This window comes from Canis lupus, chromosome 29 (genome assembly GCF_011100685.1).
Source record: "Canis lupus familiaris isolate Mischka breed German Shepherd chromosome 29, alternate assembly UU_Cfam_GSD_1.0, whole genome shotgun sequence".
NCBI classification, from domain to species: Eukaryota; Metazoa; Chordata; class Mammalia; order Carnivora; family Canidae; genus Canis; species Canis lupus.
In genome coordinates this window covers 36,735,274-36,758,681 of record NC_049250.1, presented here as the reverse complement: position 1 = coordinate 36,758,681, position 23,408 = coordinate 36,735,274, and the positions used below count along the sequence as shown (strand labels likewise).

General features: G+C 38.9%; 1 pseudogene; it reads left to right on the top strand.

Annotated features, from left to right (window-relative positions):
• The first annotated feature begins 6,565 nt into the window (after window positions 1-6,565).
• Window positions 6,566-23,182, top strand: LOC100685045 (annotated as a pseudogene).
• Window positions 23,183-23,408: the final 226 nt, after the last annotated feature.

Below are 23,408 nucleotides of genomic sequence, written 5' to 3'. Positions count from 1 at the left end.
TATATGCAGGCAACCAGCACTCTGTACTTTCAGGACTGATTTAGGTCTTCTGGATATGAATCCTGCCTTTCCAGGCATAAACTCTGATCCTGCAGGGAAGAACCATTCCTAAAGGAATAGAACTTGGACTGAGGCATAAAAACATGGCTTTCTAAAGCATGCACATTGCTCCCAACCCCCAGATGTTTAATGTGTTAGAGATAGTTGTCTCTGAATTGTGAAATTTGAGTGGTTTTAATTTTGATTTGTGTGTGTACGTTTGTGTTATATGTTTTTGTCTGTAGTTATTATGTAATTTAAGAGTAGTATAAATTTTCACAGGATAAAGAATGCTTCCTTTTATCAGAAAAATAGATAATTACATAACATATACGCTGGTTTACAATGCAATCCTTTAAGAAAGTCCACAATCTGTTGCATGTAATTTTCCATTGCTATAGCTCTTATGCCATCTTCTGGTCTAAATATAATTCAACTATTTGGGAATGTCTAGCATCAGTGGTTAGTACCTCAATGTTATTTCAGAAATTTTACTCCTCCTATTTACTGCAAATATCTATTTTCACATCAAGTGTAAAATTTAAGTCAGCAACTTAAAAATTTATGATCACATAAAGTTTAATATGGTGGGAAGAGAATATTGGAAAATCTTCAGAGATAGATTGAAATAAATACATTCTTGAGTAAACCTACATGAACCTAAAACACAGTATAAATGTATTTCTAACTATTGATTAAAAAAAATAAAAATATTGATTTAGATACACTATAGAAAAAGCATAGGATTTGGAGAAAAAACTAGCTTTGAATACCATTTTTGCCACTTATTTATTAAACAATCTTTATAAACTCACTTAACTTCTCATCTACCTTATTTAATCCCTATTAAATGAAGAGAATAATATCTTTCTCAACTGCCTCTAGCTCTTTTTCCTGCTTAGTCTTGAACTTTTAATATATTATTATTAATCAGTATGTGTTACTATCTGAACACTAAAGACATAAGAGATTTTAATTTAGGAAAAAGATAAACCAGTAACACCCCAGGATAGAAAAAAAAAAAAAAAAAAGCTGCTCAGAGTTATTTGACATTCTAGTTAATATTCTGGAATTTTGAAAAACATGTTAACTATGTGCAAAGATAAAAGGGATAAGAGTTGGTAAAACAACACTTTCATATCCAGTACACATGCAGGATTTTCACAGTTCCAGAAAAGAATAAAACTCTGAGTGCCAAAATTGATTGAAAGAGGTGATGTGGAGACATAAGAAGATATAATATTAAAGGTTAGGCTCACTAATCAGAATAAAAGATCACTCATCTCCTGATGATGGTTTTCAAAGTCAAATCCTTCAGGTGCAGAAGCTGACAGCTCCCAGCTGTTCCATCTCTGGTCCAAAAAAAGAAGCCTAGAATATCTGCTCAGTCATTCTTAACTCCTGCTCTAACTAGACCCCCAATTTCTCCTACGGACTCTCATGTGATTTACCCCCTTGCTCTCAACATCTCCTGTTTCCTCAGACAAGATAACAGATGTCATTCTACATTTATTTTGGAATGTGTGTGATAAATGATTAACATCTATCCATTAGTCCAAACACCATCACCACTGGTCAGCATCAGGAGAATGGGGCCTTATGTTTTGGTTCACCATTTAAAATCCCAGAACGTAAGGATATTGAACATAGTAGATGCTCAGCAAATACTTTTGGAACAACAATTAAATAAATGCAAAGAAGAAAAAAGGTGAAATGACAAAACATAAGAAAGAAGCAAGAGCTTCTGCATTTGGTTCATAGTATATATTTCTGGTGCCCATGATACTGCAAATGCATCATTTCACTCTGCTTTTATGATTAACTAAGGGGATTATTATTAATAATTTTTTAAAAGTAAAAGTACAGGGATCCCTGGGTGGCTCAGCAGTTTAGCCCCTGCTGTCGGCCCAGGGTGTGATCCTGGAGTCCCAGGATCGAGTCCCGCATCAGGCTCCCTGCGTGGGGCCTGCTTCTCCCTCTGCCTGTGTCTCTGCCTCTCTCTCTCAATCTCTCTCTCTCTCTCTCTCTCTGTGTCTCTCATGAAATAAATAAAATATTTTTAAAAAATAAAGTAAAAAAAAATAAAAAAATAAAGTAAAAGTACATTTTTACAGGGGAAATTTAAAAGTATAATAATTACAAAAAATAATATAATAATTACTACCTTCTAGAATGATTCTCCATAATATCTTGGCATATTTGATCCTAGCATGTTCTGTGATTATGCTTTTAAAAATAAGCATTATTTTAAGTTAAGAAAGTAAGTATTATATGAGCATACTATTCTGCTCTTTCCCAAATGTCTTAGAAACACATTATTAAAGTAACCTATGCACATTAGCTGACTTTAAGAAAGCAGGACTTGAGGTCTTTCGTGCCCTTTGGGAAGTTATGGACCCATCTTCTACATTATCAGCTTCTGTATGTAGAGTGAGAGCCATGGCCTTCTAATAAATAGAGTCCTAATGACGACACTCCATTGTCGAGAAAGGTCTAGTTTGAGATCTATAGTCTGTCTCCTATGACAGAAAAGTGTGTAAAACACTTTAATAGGAATAGTCACTGGAAATGTCCAACTTTCAACCTTCCGATTTTATCTAAACACTGTTTGGGAACAGTGTTCTTTCTCATTTATAGTGTATTGTTCACTGAATCACCTATACAGTTTTATGAAGAAAGGAAAGCATTCTGTGCCATTTTCCCAGAGTCCTTAAAAGTAATATGGTCTACCTTGGATTGGTGTCGATGGAGTAGAGGCTCTGGTCCTCCTGACCAGATTGATACAGTTGGCCGCTAAACAAAATCAGTTTTCAAAATGGAGCCAAATGTCCTTCAATTTCACATGGATAAGTTTCTTTTTTTTTTTTTTAAGACTTTATTTATTCATGAGAGACACAGAGAGAAAGAGAGAGAGAGAGGCAGAGGGAGAAGCAGGCTCCATGCAGGGAGCCCAACATGGGACTCGATCCTGGAACCCCAGGATCACACCCTGGGCCCAAGGTGTCGCCAAACCTCTGAGCCACCCGGGCTGCCCCAAATATTTCAATATAACTTATACCTGCTGCTAGTTGTATAATCTCATTTTGATGCTTTGCTTTGTACCTTAGTGGCAAGTCATCTATGTATTACCTATGTATACTGTTAGGTAGATTTATCATAATGAAAAGAATCTACACAATTTAAGACTTGACTTTGGGATTATGTTTACACCTTCATTGAAACTTTTTTTTCAGAGAAACGGTTTTGAAAACACAGTGGCTGACACTCTGTATATGTTTTATAATATACATGTATACCCAATTTTTCAATAGTAAGTGTCTTTTTATATTATTATTCTCTTTTAAAAAATATTATCTTACCCAGAAAAGAGATGCTCCTCTCCAACCATTGCCAAATACCCTTTCTTTTTATTTTATTTTTTATTTTATTTTATTTTATTTTATTTTATTATTTTATTTTATTTATGATAGACATAGAGGAGAGAGAGAGGCAGAGACACAGGCAGAGGGAGAAGCAGGCTCCATGCCGGGAGCCCAACGCGGGACTTGATTCCGGGACTCCAGGATCGTGCCCTGGGCCAAAGGCAGGCTCCAAAACACTGAATCACCCAGGGATCCCCACCAAATCCCCTTTCTATAAGAACACTACAATTGTGGTTTATCAGAAAACATTTTTCTTTTGGTCAAAATATGTGAGGCAAATTGGATTAAATTACAATTCTTTTGTTTTGCCCCTCTATGTTAAGGGATATATGTACAATCTTCTTTAAAAATTTTTTCTGTTGGTGACGGGTACTTGACGGGATGAGCACTGGGTGTTATGCTGTATGTTGGCAAATTGAACTCTAATAAAAAATATATACAAAAATATGATTTGCGGGAAAATTTTTTTTCTGTTGATATCAAGGCAGCCTCATTCCTTTCTTTTTTTTCCCATTCACTCATCTGTTAAATGTTTATTGAAATTTTACTAAGTACTAATCACAGCTCTGGATACCAGGTAAACAGCTGAAAATGAGATAGACATGGACCCTCCCTCCTAGCCTCACTCTGTTCACTCCAAACAATAAAGAGCCTCTGTGTCTCTATTTAAGAAAATCATGTCACCAAGTGTGGAGACTTAAAATAAGATCATAAAGTAGGGGACACTGAATAGAATTAGAATCAGGGAATTAGTCCTGATTGCCCCAGACACAAAGATAAGAGAGGGTAAGAGAAACTGTGTGAAGCACCTTCCTTTAGGTCAACCTGGCCTGAAACCCCAATTCCCACAGACTCCTCTCCATGCTGGTCGTCTACTCCATCACCACACCCATGCTGATTTATTTTTCTGCTCTGACATTTTCCATGACATCAGAGCAACTGAAAACGGTCCCTGGTCTGTGCTGAAGGCCTACAACAGCAATTCCTTCATGGGGAAGTGGCACAGCTGTGTGTCTGAATAACAGTTTTGGACTTAATAAACTAGATTGAGCAGCATCCTTGATTGAAAAAAGGGGAGGGCAGCCCGGGTGGCTCAGCGGTTTAGCTCCACCTTCAGCCCAGGGTGTGTGTGATCCTGGGGTCGGAGAATCAAGTCCCACATCAGGCTCTCCGCATGGAGCCTGCTTCTCCCTCTGCCTGTGTCTCTGCTTCTCTCTCTCTATGTGTGTGTCTCTCATGAATAAATAAATAAATAAAATCTTAAAAAAAAAAAAAAAAGAAACAAAGTGGACTAGCCTTTTCATAGTGAAGCCCACTGAGATCCACATTGCTCCTGATTGGACTCTACCCCAGATTCCGCAGGACTGACCTAGGGAGCTGGGTCACTGGACTGAGCCTTCCTCTCTCTCTCAGAGCAATGAAGGTTCCAGAGCACGGTCAGCAGCCAGCAGCAACAGGCCCCAGACTGATGCTTGTCGGGACGAAATAAGGTTCTTTGGCATTTGGGAAACAAACATAGGAAAGGAAGGTGTCATCATTGTTTTTGTTTTCACAAATCCTTAAGAGTGATACCAACTCACATTATCCAGAAGTGGGGTAAAATCATAAACCTCCGTAGCCTTCACAGCACAGAACTCAGGCTGGTTAAGCAGACTCAGGCAGGCCCAGGGAACCTGAACACTCACCTGCCCATTGGCTACCCCTCCTCTCAGAAGCTAATTTTGTTCTACAGGCTGCTATTCTGTTCTAACCTGAGGGGCTTCCCTGAAACATCTTTACCTTGATGTCTATGAGGCCTGCCATGGCTCCCAGGCCCTCCTGTCTTGTCCTACTGATTAAGTCACTTTTCCTGAATATTGGAAAATAGCACTAGGCAAAGCTGAATCTGTCTTTCATCCCCTCTCCAGACCAGGGCAGGGCAATTGCTCTTCTTGCTAATTATGCTTGAATTTTGCCTCTCAACTCCCAACATCCTCCACTGGATGCTTGGCCGAAAGCGCCAACCCCCGTAGCCATCAGCAAGCCAGGGCATCCTAGGTCTTGCCATTCTCAGCTCTTTCCCATGGGTCCTGCATGCAGCGTTTGTTACTGTCACTCCACAGAACTGTAAGAGATGGGAAGACTATTCAATAAGTGACTGAACATCCTCCCTCCAAAAACAGCACTCACAGTATAATGAAAGGGTTTCCAAAAGACAGAAAGAGATATATCTACCAGCAAACAAGTAACTTAACAGGGGAAACAATAGCAAGAAATAAAAATTAGAAGCAAGAAAGCCAAGAGGCAGTGATAACTGATTCGGCGGCAGCCTAAAGAAAATTGAAACCTAAGCTTGTGTTGGGGGAAGCCAGGATTTAAGCTGAATCAGGGATTTAACTGCAGAGAGGCTTGAGAAATTAAGCCATTGGTAACTCTGAGAAGGGGTGATGCAGATGCAGCTGAGAACTGGGGAAGTAGTTGAAATGTGGTTAAAAAATCATTAGATTCCCAGACCTCTTTCCGCTACCCTTTGCAGCAGGGGTAGTGACACCACCTTCCTTCAATTTAGAAGAAGCTGGTAGGTTTCTTCTTCGTGAAGAGGTTGAACCAGATAGATTCTGAACTCATGGACACAAGACATATACGTGGGTGGCGCCGTGCCACAAAGTGGAAGATGAAGTGAAAGGCTCTATTCTGAATTACAGACCTCTCTACCCTTTTCCCTACTTGAGTCCTAGAATGCTATTTTCCAGGCTCATATCTCCCAGACAGGAGAATGGAGGATTCTTCCCTCAGGCCAAAGTTCTACAGATGATGAAGTTCTCCCCCATGGAAATGGCCCAGCCAGTTACCCTTTAAAGAAGCCAACCAGACAATAAACACCCACACAAATATCCCATCAGCTGTGTAGGCTTCACTCATAAATATGATCAGTAGCCAAAGCTCAGCAGATACCAAATGAAAGCCACAGGCATGAAATGCCAAAGAAAACAGGTTGAAAAAAAAAAAAAAAGGAAAAAGAAATTTTAAGGAAACAGACCCTCAAAGCCCCCCAAACTAAAAAAAACCATAGAACTCTCTGGCCTGATCTCTCTCGGTGTTGACTGTGTGCTCAGTCCTGAACCATGGGGAAGCAGAACAATCTGGTGGCCCTATATGAACACAATAGCTATGTCCAGATCAAGGGTTACAAACCAGTGTTCAGGGCCAATGATCCAAGATTATCTGAATTAATCAAGGTCTACCTGGGAAGAAGTGAAAGAACAACTAGAAAAGAAAAAGTCTCCAAGTCACTGGCTGAATTTAAAGGAAAAAAAAAAAAAAGAACAGGAAGAAAGATTTGGAAAAATAGGGAGAAATTATTAAGGGGGGAATGAGAGCTCATCTATAAAAAAAAAAGGCAGGGAAAGAAAAGAGAAAAGAAGAAATCTGGTAGGTATTCCTTCTTCATCAAGCTCTCATTCTTCTGATAGTTCTTCAGATTCTGAAGATGAAGATTAAAAAAAAAAACAAGGAAAAAGGTAAAAAAAGAACTGTTCACATACAGCTTCTGAAAATTCCATGTTGGAAACTGAATCAGACAGCCAGTAAGGATAGTTTAAAAAAGAAAAAGAAGTCAAAAGATGCAACTGACAAAGAAAAGGACATGAAAGGACTCAGCAAAAAAAAAAAAAAAAAAAAAAAAGGTTTCCTGAAGATAAACCTTTATCATCTGAGTCCTTATTAGAATCGGATTATATTAAGATGGTACAAGCAAAAAAGAAACACAGTGAAGAATGAGAAAAAGTAACAGGAAAAAAAAAATAAGATAAGAAACACAATAAGAAGAAAAAGAAAGCTTCTAGTTCAAGTCCTGACTCATGGTAGCATTAAGAAAAATCAGGATTCCCTTATAAAGAAAGTGCAATATCTAAGGACATTTCAGTCGTGAGAATTATGACATAATCACTAAAATGCATGCATCTCCTTGTTTTCAGAATTAATCCTGGACTATTCAGTAGCCACTCAGAGGCCATCATCGTTGCCCGCTGCTGGAACACCTACTTTTTTCCTTCTCCAGTCCTTAACTCTGGGAGATAATACATTGCAGTTGTGCTAGTGGTTAAGATGCTTGGGGATGGAGTTCATACTTTTGACTAGAAGTATCTAACGACAAATCAACAGAAATAGAATCTGGCGACATCATTAAGATGAACTAGAAATGACCAGATGACTCTAGTTAACATTTTTGAAATAGGGATTGCATTAATATTTCAAAATCCTTCCTCTGTAGAGAAGTGTATTTTAATTTTTTCCCCCTTATATACTTTTATTTACCTGGGGAAGGAGCTTTTAGGGTGGGAGGTGGGGGTAGATAGTTTGCTGTCTTTCTAGCTGGTAGACTAGCCTGCTTTTTACCCTCGCACATCCTGTTTTTGTGGACACAGCAGCCATGCTTCAGCGGAGGTCAGAGCTGAGCATCCTCTCTTGTCCTTTGACATCCTTGGACTCTGTTCTTTGCCGCTTAAGTGAACCAGAGAAACAGCCCTTTGCAGGATGACAGAGCCCCAGACGCTCCGGGATTTACCTCTCCTTCAACAATATTGAATTCTTTTTAGCATTAGAATGTGTTATAACTTGAATTAGTTTTGACCACATGTTGGCTTTGGAGAGGAATCATTTCAAATAGACACCGGTACTTCCTGACCTTGTTAGCTACAGATTCTAAAATGTAGGTTTTATACTGTTAAGTTTTTACTAGTCAGGAAAATTTTATGTAACCAGTGAGTAGTTATTTTATTTTTGTTTGGATTTTGTTTAGGCTGCAGTGTTTGGCTTCTATTAACTCCTTATTCTTGCTACCTTAAGTTCCATACTGTGTCTAATGGCATACTTGCCAAGACACTTAGCATGTAAGAAAAGCAGGCTTTTGATTTTTTTTTTTTTTAAAACGGTTTATATTGAAGCTGAGACTTAACCATAAATAAGTTGAGTGGCAGGCCTGGTATGCTATGTCTTGTTACACAAAGCTATTGCCAGAATTTTAGTAAATACAATATTTTTAAAAATTTGCCTTTGTCTATTCATAACAAATTATGACAGGCTAAGTGAGAATTACATTGTTGCTCTTCCTATGCCATATTTTACTAAGATTTTGTGCCTCATACCTACTGCTAAATTGTTTACTAGTAATGTTAAAAGGAATTGATAAATCATTTTCATTTTGTATTTTATATAATTAGGCAACATGAAATATAATGTATAATTTTGCCTGTTACAGAGGGCGTGCTAGTGATATGGTATATGCACAAAACATTTTGGCATGATAAGGGGCTGAATAAATAGCTATTTTACTTTTAAAAACACATTAAGGGTGGCTCAGCAGTTGAGCCTCTGTCTTTGGCTCAGGGCGTGACCCTAGATTCCTGGGATCAAGTCCCACATAAGGCTCCTTGCATGAAGCCTGCTCCTCCCTCTGCCTGTGTCTCTGCCTCTCTCTCTGTGTCTCTCATGAATAAATAAATAAAATCTTAAAAGAAATAACACATTAAGAAAAACTTTTAAGGGGATCCCTGGGTGGCTCAGCGGTTTAGCGCCTGCCTTTGGCCCAGGGCGCGATTCTGGAGACCCGGGATCGAATCTCACGTTGGGCTCCCGGGCATGGAGCCTGCTTCTCCCTCCTCCTGTGTCTCTGCCTCTCTCTCTCTCTGTGTCTATCATAAATAAATAAATAAATAGAAAAACTTTTAAAAACCCACCCCTATAATTACTGTCCTTAGAAAGGTAAGGCAGTGGTATGCAGGAAACACTATACAATAAAAATGGAGTATGACTTTAGGAACAACAGAAATCCTAGAAATTAAAAATATGATACAGACGGGGGCTATCTGATAAAAAGATCGATGATAAAGTAGAGAAAGTTCCCAAAAACTAGTAATAAAAGAAATGGATTACAGAAGAAAAAAGATTAGTTCAAGAGACTCAACATTCAAACTGTAAGAATTCCAAAACAAAACCAAACCCCCAAAAACCAGAGTGGGGAGAATGAAAGGAAGAAAATTCATTTCAAGAAAATGGCTCAAAAATGAAGAACGTAAGCATTCAGATTTGAAAAGGCCTGGTGTTAGCGCTGCCTGCAGCCCAGGGTGTGATCCTGGAGACCCGGGATCGAGTCCCACGTCGGGCTTCCTGCATGAAGTCTGCTTCTCCCTCTGCCTGTGTCTCTGCCTTGCTCTCTCTCTCTCTGAATGAATAAATAAATAAATCTCTAAAGAAAAAAAAAATGAAAAGGCCTGGTGATGCCCAGCACAGGGAGTGAAGGAGGCCCAGATCAAGGCCTAACATGGTGAAATAATGAGAGTAAAGAGAACAATGGGGGAAAGAGAAGACCCCAAAAGCTTACAAAGTTCAAACTAAGGTGGCGCAGCAGTTTGGTGCCTGCCTTTGGCCCAGGGCGCGATCCTGGAGACCCAGGATCGAGTCCCACGTTGGGCTCCTGGTGCATGGAGCCTGCTTCTCCCTCTGCCGGTGTCTCTGCCTCTCTCTCTCTCTCACTGTGTGCCTATCATAAATAAATTTTTAAAAAATAAAAAAAAAGAAGTTCAAACTAAAAAGAAAAAAAAGAATCAAGATGGCATCAGACCTCTCAAGAGGAACACTGTAAGCCAAAAGGCCTCATGGAAATGTCTCCAACATTCTGTGAAAAAAGAATTTGCAGCTTCGAATTCTATACTTAGTTATCAAACAAGGTACAGGTGGAATGAAAACAGATTTTAGGTGTGTGTGATGGTGAATTTTGTATGTCAACTTGGTTGGGCCACAATGTCTAGATATATGGTCAGACGTCATTCTAGTTGTTTCTATGAGGGTGTTTTTGGCTGAGATTAAAATTTAAATCAGTGCACTCCGAGTAAAGCAGGTGGCCTTGCAAAATGTGGGTGGGCCTCATCCAATCAGTTGATGAGCTGAACAGAACAAAAGGCTGACCTCCCTTGAGCAAGAGGGAATTCTGCAGCAGATGACCGACTGCCTTCTAGACTTGAACTGCAACACTGGCTCCTTTCCAGGTCTCTGGGCTGACAAACCTTGGGCTTCAAGTGCAGTGTTAGCTCTTTGCTGGGTCTCTATTCTGCTAGCTCACAGAACTTGGACTTGCTAGCCTCCATCCTCACATGAATCCATTTCTTAAAATAAATCTCTTTATATATATATATATATATATATATATATATATATATATATATATACTTTCTATTGGTTCTGTTTCTCTAGAGAATCCTAATAAATACTTTATCAAAAATTTCACTTTCCATGTGCCCTCTCTTGGGAAGCCACCGAAGAATGTGTTGCACTCAATCAGGAGAGTAAACAAAGACAGACACTGCACCCAGAACATAAGGGACTTAACAGAGCTGGACGCATATGGGAATTTCCAGGCTAAAGGGGAAGGAAATGTCCATGGTGAGGCAGCTTTCCCACAAGCCGGAGAACAACTAGTTCATCAGGAACAGATGTGAGGGCTCCAGAGAGAATATCTAGGTCAGAGAGAGAGAGCAAGAGAGGCAACAAGGAGAAAGAAACTTGTAGACAATGGAGGGTTTGACTGTTTGGAGAGCTGGAGAGTTTGGGGGAAAATTAGTGATAGACACATAGAAAATAAGCAACTGAGAAAAAAGGATAATGATCTCCTGAGAAAATAAAAAGCAATGTAAGGAAGGATAAATCATCGTAGTATAATACATAGTGGGTCAGTGGACAGAACATCAGATTGCCATCTTGTCCAAAACTATGATTGAGAAATTGGAAAAATGGGGAAAAGGGAAATGGAGAAAATGATCTTTCAAAGTAGAAAGTCAATAGGTCATGTCTAAAATTTAGAAAATGAAATATGAGGGTTGCTTTGGTTTTTGAGAAATGAAAGCAAATATTAGGGGGAAAAAAAACAGCTATAAAAAGTAGCTAAAGGAATTGAAAGTGGTTGCCTCCTAAGAATAACTGAGAATCTGCAGGGATGGGACAGAAAATAGCCTTTTTCAAATTATAGTTTCACAGAATTAATCTTTTAATAGAGATAACGTTTGTGTATAGCTCTCATAAAAATAAAGCTAACATATAAAATTAAAATTAATTGGAAAAATAAGAAAAAAACTTAACTTTCATTACATATGTTGCTATGGTATCCACTTGTAGAAAGAGGCAAGAGTGTTTTTGTCCTGCTTTGCCGGCCCAATTCTGTAACTTCTTCAGTCTTAAAATAGAATGTTTGGGTTCCATGACAAGATAGCAAATTTTTAAATACTTTTAGGAAAGAAGATCATTAAGAAACAGTGTCCACATTCATGGAGAGTGGATATTACACATATGCTTCTTCATCCATGGACTGTTTAAATTTAACAATGCAGAAAAATGTTAAAAGACAGTAGCCCACTGGTCAGATGTGACTTGCAGATGTAATTTATGTGACTTGCATAGTTTTCTAGAAAACATTTAAAATTAGTTACCTGTATTTAACACGTGGAAGATTTAGCATAAAAATTTTAATCATTGGCTTCTTCTAGAGAATTGTAAGGTAGGACTACTTTGGGTCCGCATTCCCTCATTCACCCACATGCCATCACGTAAAAGAATAATGAAGCTCTTTATGCGATGAAAAAATATTCACAAACATATATTAATGTTTTAAAAACCCCGTGAAGATACAGAATATTGCATGTAGAATGGTACCATCGGGTAAGAAAGGAAAATATTTAAGTTTATGTATCTATTTGAACCTGTACAGAATAGCTCTGTACGAGCACACAAGCAATAGGTAACATCTAAAGACAGGATGTGGTAACTGGGACACAGGATGAAGGGAGATCTTTTCACTTTTTGTAACTGTTGAATACTGAACTATGTGAAAAAGTACTTTTAAAAGTTCAGAATTTCTTAGCTCTAGAAATATAAATAAGTATATATCTGAATATGAGTAGGTAACATAGAAGTATGAATATATTTTTATATAGAATGTATTCTTTATAGTATATCTACCTATGAATATGTAAATGTTTTCCCCTTCTTTTTTATTTCTTTTTTATTTTTTGAATTTTTTGTTTTGTTTTGTTTTCCCCCTCTTGATTGTTTCATTCTCATTCCACTATTAGAAGACTGGAGATATACAAAATTAATTCTGTCTTGCACTTAAAAACATAATCCTGAAGAAAGAAAAAAAAAAACCATAATCCTGAAAACTCCCAACTCTTTCACCAAGATTTCCCCTGTTCTTCTTTTGATCTTTATATGCACCACTGAAGAGATTCCTTCCATGTCTGTACAATTTTATCACCCAAAGAAATGTTAGAGACACCAAATTAATGAATCTACACAGTGTTAGTTCTTGAGAAACTAAGAGTTAAAAATACCTATTTTCAATGGCAAATGCAACACGTTTAATAATCTAATGAAAGAACTTTAAGTATTCCCTCTACTTGCATTTTTGCTAAACCATCTTACTGGTTATTTTTTTTTTCCAGTTGTATGTACTATGTTGGTAACTAGAAAGCCTCTTCTGATTGAGATGCTCAGAGATATCGTACAGAATGATGATCTTAGTTTCCTTCTGTTGATGTTCCACCTTTTCCTAATCCTTTTAATTCCCTGATTTCAATACCAAATAAATGGGGCTCTTGCAAATCTCAAAGGTAAGCGGGTGGCTGGATCTTCTGTACCTACTGAATCAGTCTTATATAGACAAATCCAGAGGTTGGGGAGATGTGGGAACCACACACCCAAGTACTTTCCGGGACCAATGCTGAGGTGACTAAACAATACAGCCATCTGCTCGGTGAATGGGAGGACCATTGCAGTATCAGAAGAGATCCTAATGCAGGGATCAAGGACACTACTAGCAGACACGAGAGGGTCCATGTTTGGCCGAAGATTTGAAAGGCTTCATAGAGAAAAGTAGATAAAGAAAAAATGAGGCTAAAGAGTTTCATCTTCACCTAATTTGATTTATTGGTCTCTTATGTAGCAAGGTCACGACTCTATTTTTTATTTTTCATGTCATAGTTGAATTTCTGTTGAAAAGACATCAAAGGATAAATGGCAGAGCAACATTTATCGGAAGGGCTTGATGACTTTTAAAACTGAAATGACAGTGATAATAGCTATACTAATTTTCTGAAACTTTTAGGTTTGTAACATTTTTCATGATGAAGACCATCATGGTATCATAATAGTATTTTTACAAGTAAGTGACTATTATGGGGAATGACACTAATATTTTATTTTAATTTTTTACACTAATATTTTAACACTTGATCTGATCAGTGAAAAGGAACAACAAAGTATTATCAGAGACAGATGCTCAGAACAGTTAAATGCGCTTGGAGTGTGTTTTAAAATCAAAGTTGTGAGGGAGATAAGTGAGCATACAGAGGCCATTAAAGTCATTCAAGATTATTAAAACCAGTATCTTTTCCCTACCTCTTACCTAACTTTTTTGAGCTTCTGAACTTCTATCCAGTAATATGTCATTTTTGACCAGAACACTTTCTGTCCTAGATGGAAAGGAGCATAGCATAGCAGTTATTTAAGAACGTGGGTTCCAGAAAGAGATTGCCTAAGTCCTAATTCTAGTACCACCACTTACTAGCTCGGAGACTTTGGGAAATCTCCTCATTCGTGCTCTCAGGGGCTGTTTCCTCATGGGTGAAGTGGGGATGAAAACAGTAACTACCTAATAGATTTATTGGAAGCATGAAGTGTAATAACAACTAACAGAATTTAAAATGGTATATTGTAATCACTTAATAGATATTATTCCAGCTGCACCCAAAAGGGTTATTTAATTTTTGTCGTGTACTTTACAGCAAAGATGTGTCCAACTTTCCCACCCGCTATAGGGCAGAACAAAGGTGATTACACTGTTAAAAAAAATTAATCTGCTACTTGAAACTGGATACTGTTGGGAGAATAATACTGTACTGTAATAATACTATACTATACTGTTGGGAGAATAATTAGACCCCGTGGATAATTTCTGTGGTTGATAAAATTCTAGTGTCAGAGTTTTTATGGCAAAGACCCTTTTTTACAGAAGTGATGATTTTGCTTCTCTCACAAGTGTTACTTCTGTAAACCCCAGGGAATTTTGGTTATATTGATTGAACAATAATTCTAAAAATTCAGAACTAGAGTGTAATACTTTTTGGCAAGCAAGAAAAGTTGTGATTTTGTAGACCATCTAGTTTTACTCATTATTTGGAGCCATATTCTTTTGTGAATTTCTACATCCTAAACAGAAGAACTAACTTGGACATTATTTTGTTGACTAATTTTTATGCTTCAGCGTTTTTATGCTTGAATAATTTGTATGTCCTCAGTGTTTTTATGCTTCTTTAATCCTATTAGTCCTATTGTCTCACATGTATCAGTTCAATTTTTTTCAGTCTTTTTCTCTTTGTTCTTCAGTTGGGATAAATTTCTAGTAGTTTATGGACACTTTCTTCTGTAACCAGCTATTAAGGTCAGCTAGTAATTTTTTCATATTATATAATGTACTTTTTAGTTCCAGATTTTCCATTTGGTTCTTTTTCAATGGATTCTATTTCTCTGCTTACATTTTAAATATGTTTATCTATTATAAATATACTTTTCTTAATGTCCTTCAGCATAATTAAAATAATTGCTTTAAAATTTTTGCCAGTTTCAATATCTAGGTCAACTTAGGTCAGAATCCACTGAGAGTATTCTCTCTTGAGTATCGATCATACTTGCCTCTTTCTTCATATGTCTAATATAGATAATATCCTAGACATTGTGAATTGAAAAGACTCTGGATTGTGTTTATTCTTCTGAAAAGTATTCATTTGTTGTTTCAATAGGCAGTTAAATTGGCTCAACTAAATCTCCAAACTTTGTAACTCTTGCATAGGCAACAAGTGAATACCAATTGTGCATGCATAGTTCAGGGAATCAGCACAATTCTGGACAAATTTTAGACACAGGATTTAAAATTCTTTCTTGTATCTCTCTCTTTTACCGATTATCCTTCCTCATTTTCCAGTTACTATGGTCATATCAAATTCTGTCTCTGGATTTCTAAGCTAAAAAGACTGGGGGTTTTTTGCTGAAAATTTAGTCACCTTTCTTGGAGTTTACTGGAGCCTGTCCCCAAGCAAAAAAGTATATTAATTAAAATTTTAAAAAAGTATAAAAATGAAAACACTGGAGTTCTGGTTCAAGTGATGTAGAAGGATCCTGAATTCACCTCCTCCCACAAACACTGAATTTACAGTTATATCTGGAAAAATTTCTCATGAAAAAAAATCCCCAAATTAGCTGATTGAGACTTACATAGAGGGTGAATGAGAAAAAAACATCATCAAAGTGGGTAGGAGAAACGGAGATACAATCTGTTTCTTTTTTTTTTTTTTAATTGAAGTACAGTTGACATGCAATGTTATATTAGTTTCAAGTGTACAACATGGTGATTTGACTAGTTTATATATTATTACTTTGTTATGCTATGCTTACCACAAATGTAGCCACCATTTATCACCATATAACACTATTACAATACCATTGACTATATTCCCCATGCTGTATCTTTTATCCCCATGACTTATTCATTCCATAACTGGAAGCCTATAGTTGAGACACAATCACTAGAAATCCCATTCCCAGAACATCAACCCACAATTGGGAGGGAATTAACAACACCAAATTATCCTTGAGGAATAAAGGGCTGGAATCTTACATCTGGCACTTTTAGGACCTGCACCTGAGAGACAAACCCCCCAAACATCTAGCTTTGCACACCAGTGGGCTTTGTGTCCATGAGACCCACAAGGCTATAGCAAACTGAGAAATAGTTCTTTAAAGTTCCCAAGGACTTGCCCATCTCAGGGCCCAGCACAGAGGCAAGCAATCAAAAAGCACCCAGACTTTCTGTGAAAAGGCTAACTTGTTTATCTTAAAGCATTGACCTGGGGGGCAAGCATCTAATTTAACATACATCTAGAGGCCTACTGAGGTACTTTCTGGGTACAGAAGCCAATGGGTACTATTTTTGCACTCTCTTTCTGTTTTGCTCCAACTTGCAGGTATCCCTAGGAGTGTGTACACTCCTAGAAGAAAACACAGGGGTTAAGCTATTAACATTGGTCTTGGTGATAATTTTTAAAATTTGACAACAATAGCAAAAATAACAAGCATGACTACAACAAATGAACTTCTGAACAACAAAAGAAATGATGAATGGGATCCCTGGGTGGCTCAGCGGTTTAGCGCCTGCCTTCGGGGCAGGGCATGATCCTGAAGTCCTGGGATCAAGTCCCACATCGGGCTCCCTGCATGGAGCCTGCTTCTCCCTCTGCCTGTGTCTCTGCCTCTCTCTCTCTCATTAATAAATAAATAAAATCTTAAAAAAAAAAAGAAATGATAAACAGAATGAAGAGACCATCTATGGAATGAGAAAAAATGCAAACCACATATCTGGTTTGAGCCTAATATCCAAAATATGTAATGAACTCATAAAACTCAGTAGCAAAAAAACAATTTGATTAAAAATGAGCAGAGGATCTGAACAGACATTTTCCCAAAGAAGACACTACATGACCAACAGGTACGTGGAATGGTGCTTGGCATCACTAATGATCAGGAAAATGCAAATCAAAGCCACAGTGAAATATCACTTCACACCACTTGGAAAGGCTATTATCAAAAAAGATAAGAAATAACAAATGTTAGGAAAGACGTGGAAAAAGGGTACCTTCATATACTGTTGTGGATTTACAGGCATACCTCGGAGACATTATGGATTCAGTTCCAGAACACTGCAATAAAGCAAATACTGCAATAAAGCTATGAAATTTTGGTTTCTCAGCGTACACAAAAGTTATATATGTTTACTCCACAGTCTACAAAGTGTGCAACAGTATTATGTCTACAAATTATATACCTACCTTTATTAAAAAATACTTTAAAATTTTATTTATTTATTTATTTATTTATTTATTTGAGAGAAAGAGAGAGAGCAAGAGCGAGAGAGTGAGAGAAAGCATAAGCAGGGGGAGGGGGCAGAGGGAGAAGGAGACTCCCGGCTGAGCAGGGAGCCTGATGTGGGGCTTGATCCCAGGACCCCGGGGTCATGACCTGAGCCAAAGGCAGACACTTAACCAACTGAGCCATCCAGGCGTCCCTAAAAAATACCTTATTACCAAAATTCTAACCATCATCTGAGTTTTCAGCAAGTCATGATCTTTCTGCTGGTGGACTGCTGGCTCATCAGTCTGCTGGTTGCTGAAGGTGGGGGTGGCTGCAGCAATTTCTTAAGACAACAATGCAGTTTACTGAGTCTACTGACTCTTCTTTTCACAAACCATTTCTCCGTAGCCATCTAATAACATTTTACTCACAGTACAACTTCTTTCCAATATGGAGTCAGTCCTCTCAAACACGGCCTCGGTTTTATCAATTGAATTTGTGTGATATTCTAAATCCTTGGTTGTCATTTTAACAATCTTCACAGGATCTTCACCATGAGCAGATTCCACTTTAAGAAACCACTTTTCCGATGCCTGGGTGGCTCAATGGTTGGGCGTCTGCCTTTGGCTCAGGGCCTGATCCTGGAGCCCTGGGATCGAGTCCCGCATCGGGCTCCCTGCATGGAGCCTGACTCTCCTTCTACCTGCGTCTCTGCCTCTCTTCCTCTGTGTCTCATGAATAAATAAATAAAATCTTTACCAAAAAAAATTAAGAAACCACTTTCTTATAGGTGATTAATAGTATATGTATTATGATGAGCACTGAGTAATTTGTAGAATTGTTCAATCATTATATTGTGCACCTGAAACTAATATAACACTATATGTTAATTATGCTTCCGTTTAATAAAAGGAACCTCTTTCTTTGCTTATCCATGAGAAACAACTCTTTATCCATTCAAGTTTTATCACAAGGTGGCAGCAATTCAGTCACACGATCAGGGTTCACTTATAATTCTAGTTCTCTTGCTATTTCCATCACATCTGCTGTTACTTCCTCCACTGAACCTTTGAACCCCTCAACAGTCATCCATGGGGGTCAGAATCAACTTTTTCCAAACTCCTGTTGATGTTGATATTTGAGATTCCCATGAATCTCAAATGTTCTTAACATTCTAGAATGGCAAATTCTTTCCAGAAGGTTTTTAATTTCCTTTGCCCAGATCCATCAGAGGAACTGCTAACTATGGCAGTGATTGCCTTGAAAATGTATTTCATAAGCAGTAAGATTTGAAAGATGAAATTCCTTCTTGATCCATGGGCTGTAGAATAATTATTGTATTAGCAGGTATGAAAACAACATGAATCTTTTATATCTTCACCAGAGCTCTTGGATGATCAAGTACATTGTTAGTGAGCAGCCATATTTTGAAAGGAATCTTTTTTTTTTTTTCTTTCTGAGCAGGAGATCTCAACAGTAGGCTTAAAATATTAAGTAAACCATGATGTGCTGTCATCCAGGCTATGTTGTTCCCTTTATAGAGCACAGGAAGAGTAGATCTAGCATAATTCTTAAGGGCCCTAGGATTTTCAGAATGGTCAATGATCATTGGCTTTGACTTCAAGTCACCAGCTGCATTAGCCCCTAACAGGAGGGTCTGTCTGTCCTCTGAAGCTTTGAAACCAGGCATTGACTGGTCCCCTATAAAAGTGAAAGTCCAAGATGGCATCTTTTTCCAATAGAAGGCTGTTCCATCTCCATTGAAAATATATTGTTTAGGGGATCCCTGGGTGGCTCAGCGGTTTAACGCCTGCCTTTGGCCCAGGGTGCGATCCTGGAGACCCGGGATCGAGTCCCAAGTTGGGCCCCAGCATGGAGCCTGCTTCTCCCTCTGCCTATGTCTCTGCTTCTCTCTCTCTCTCTATCATGAATAAATAAGTAAAATATTTAAAAAAGGAAGATCTATTGTTTAGTGTGGCCACCCTCATTAATTATCTCAGCTAAATCTTCTGGGTAACTTGCTGCAGTTACCACATCGACACTTGCTGCTTCACCTTGCACTTTGATATTATGGAGACAGCCTTTTTCCTTAAACCTTATGAACCAAACTCTGCTAGCTCCAGACTTTTCTTCTGCAGCTTCCTCACCTCTCTCAGCCTTCAAAGAATTGAGAGTTAGGGCCCTGCTCTGGATTAGGTTTTGGCTTAAGGGAATGTTATGGCTGGTTGGATCTTCTATCCAGACCATCTCAACTTTCTCATAGGAGCAATAAGACACCTTTGCTTTCTTCTCAGTCATGTGCTCACTGGAGCAGCACTTTTAATTTCCTTCAAGAACTTTTCCTTTGCATTCACAACTTGGCTAACTGTTTGGTGTAAGAGGCCTAGATTTTGACCTTGGCTTTTGACATGTCTTCCTCACTAGGTTTAATTGTCTGTAGCGTTTGGCTTAACACGTGACTGTCCCTTTCACTTGAATACCGAGAGGCCATTGCAGGGTTATTAAGTGACCTAACTTCAATATTATTGTGTCTTAGGAAATAAGGAGGCCAGAGGAGCAGAAGAGAGATGGGGAAACAGTCCAGTTAGTGGAGCAGTCAGAAAACACGTACCATTTCTTAACTTCACTGCCTTTTTTTTTTAAGATCTTATTTTATTTATTTTTTTAAAATTTATTTATTTATTTACTTTTTCATGAGAGACAGAGAGAGAGAGAGAGAGAGGCAGAGACACAGGCAGAGGGAGAAGCAGACTCCATGCAGGGAGCCCGATGTGGGACTCGATCCTGGGTCTCCAGGATCACACCTTGGGCTGAAGGTGACACCAAACCACTGAGCCACCTGGGCTGCCCAATTTCACTGTCTTATATGGGTGTATTCCTGGTGCCCCAAAACAATTATATCAGTAACATCAAAGACCACTGATCACAGATCATCATAACAAATAATAATGAAAAAGTTTGAAATATGGTGAGAATTACCAAAATGTGAGAGACATAAAGTGAGCAAATGCTGTTGGAAAAATGGCTCCAATAGACTTGCTTGATAGGAGGTTGCCATAAACCGTCAATTTGCAAACAAACAAACAAAAAGTGCTATCAGTGAGGCACAATAAGCAAAGTGGAATAAAACAAAGTATGCCCATACCTGTGAATTTTACTCATTCATATGTTTATAAAATGTTAATTAGCCTTTTATCTCCACTTCAAGAATGTTCTTAGCATTTCTTATAAGGCAGGTCTAGTGGAGATGAACCCCCTTAGCTTTTTTGTTTGTTTGTTTGTTTGTTTTTTTAATTTATTTATGATAGTCACACAGAGAGAGAGAGAGAGGCGGAGACATAGGCAGAGGGAGAAGCAGGCTCCATGCACCAGGAGCCCGATGTGGGATTCGATCCCGGGTCTCCAGGATCGCGCCCTGGGCCAAAGGCAGGCGCTAAACCGCTGCGCCACCCAGGGATCCCAGCATTTTTGTTTGTTTGGGAAAGTCATTTCTAAAGAATGGTTTTGCTGGGTATAGTATTTTGCCTATAGGTTTTTTTGTTGGTTTTTTTTTTTTTTTTTTTTTGTTGTTGTTGTTCTCAAAATTTTGAACATATCTTCTTACGCTCTCCTGGCTTGCAAAGTTTCTGTTGAGAAATACACTTATAATCTTACAGGGGCAAACCTGAATTGTTCCTTTATAGCTCTGTTTGTCTTTGACTTTTGACAATTTCATTATAATGGGTCTCTGCGTAGCCCTTATTGAATTCATCCTATTTGACATCTTTTGGGCCTCATGAATCTGGATGTCCATTTCTCTCAAGTCTGGGAAGGGTTCAGCCATTATTTCTTTAATTAAACTTTCTGCTCTTTTCTCTCTCTCTTCTCCTTCTGAGACACCAATAATGAATAGATGGTTTCTCTTAATGGTATGCCACAATTCATGTATACTTCTTCATTTTTTTTTCATTCATTTCTTTTTTCCTTTTTGATCTTCTGACTGGATACTTTCAAATGACCTACCTTTTAGTTCACTGATTCTTCTGCTTGGCCAAGTCTGTTGCTGAAGGTCTGTTTGGAATTATTCAGTTCAGTCATTTTTATTCTTTGGCTCTAGGATTTCTGGTTTTGTTTTTGATGTTTTAATAATGTCTATTTCTTTGTTGATCTTATTTCTCCCATGCATTGTTTTCCTTATTTTGTTGTGTGTTCTTGTAGTTGTAAGAGAATCATTCTGAATTCTTTAACACTTCACAAACCTCCATTTCTTTATGGTCAGTTATCGGAGCTTTATTAATTTCCTTTGGCTGTACATTTCCTTGATTATTCATGGTACTTGTGGCCTTATATTGGTACTTGTACATTTGAGGAAGTAAGCACCTCTTTCAGTCTTTACAGATGGGCTTCAGCAGGCAAATCCCTTCAACAGTCTGTTTTTCCAGAGACTCTGGGAGGGCTGCTTGGGGTTGTCCATGGTCAAACTGGGTGCTGAAGTCCTTGAGCTCTCAAGTCTCATGCCTGGATGAGCAGATAGGCATGCCTGGTGCTTGGGGACATAGGGACTAGTGGTGGCTGGGTCAGTGGTGATGGGCCTAGAACTTGGGTCTTTGTGGGCAGACTTCTAACCTGAGTCCATAGGGGCCAATCAGAAACTAGGGACAACTGGGGTGGGGGCAGTATGTGAGTCCACAAGGACTGGTCTGGTACTGAGAGGGACTAGGTTGGAGGCTGGGGCCATAGGAGCTGACCTGGCACTAGCATGAGCCTGGAGCCTAGGGCTACAGAAATAGTCCTATAGCCTGAGGCCCTGGGGACTGACTTGGGAGATTAATTGTGTTGCAGTTGGTCTGTCTTAGGGTGGGGCTGAGAACCTAGGTCTATAGGGACTAGCCTGATGCTGGGGTGGACCTAGGGTCTGGTGCTGTGGGTGCTGGCCTACTGCTGAGGTTAGTTGAATTTCTATATTGATGGTATTTGGCAGCAGATCTGGGTTACAGCCTAAGTTCATGGATCCTGGTCTAGAGCCTAGGTTCACATAGGCCAGTTGGGACCTAGGAGAACAGAAGCTGCCTAGCACTGAGTTGGAACCTGGGTTAGTGGGAGCCTGGTGCCCTGAGAGCTGCCTGGGGCAGTGGGAAGCAGTTGGTGATGGTTTGATCTGGAAACCTGGTTCTACAGAAGCTACCTGGGGCCACTGGTGCTGGTCAGTACTTGAGTTGACTAGACCAGGTGCCTGGGGCCACTGGAGCCACCTGGGGCTGCTGTAGCTAGCTGGCACTGGGTTGGATGAGGAACCTGGGTTTGCTGGACCTTCTGAGAATCTCGTGCCATGGAAGCCACCTAGGGTTGCAGGAGCCACTGGGGCTGCTAGACCTTGCAGGTGCCAGGTGAGCTGAGGGTCTAGGTTCCTGGAAACCCTCAGGGAGCCACTTATCGCCATGGGAGTGGGCCTGGTGCCACTGTGGGCTGACTTGGGTCTGTGGTAAAGTAAGAAATCACTTCACTTTCCTCTCATGGGGAGAGTCTCTCTCTCTTCATGTTGGCCAAACTGAGCATGTGGAAGGGGTGATGGTGGGTAATGTGAATCTATATTTTTCTAATTGCCGCAATGTCTCTTTTCTTATTCTGTGTTTCATTCAGGTGCTATAATCCTTCACCTGGAATCCTTGGTTCTTGTGGAGGTATTTTGCCTGCAGATGGTTATTCAAATTGCTGTTGGTGGGGAGGGACAAAATTCCTATGCCGCCATTTTTGCTGTCTTCACTCTCAAACTTTTTACTTTTATTGCATACCTACTTAAAGAACCATTATGAAAGTTTCTAAGTGCACAAAACAAAATTGCTGTGCCATGGGAAAAAATGCAGAGGAGAAATCTGACTAAAAGAAAATCATCACTTCATGTTAAAGAGAAACTTTATTTTTCTGAAACATAAATTCCTCCACAGTGGACACCACAGCTGTGAGCTTCTAATTTAAGGACTCTTGGCAAATGTGTTTCTCCAGCTATGAGAGACATGTCCTGCCAATATTCGGAGACCA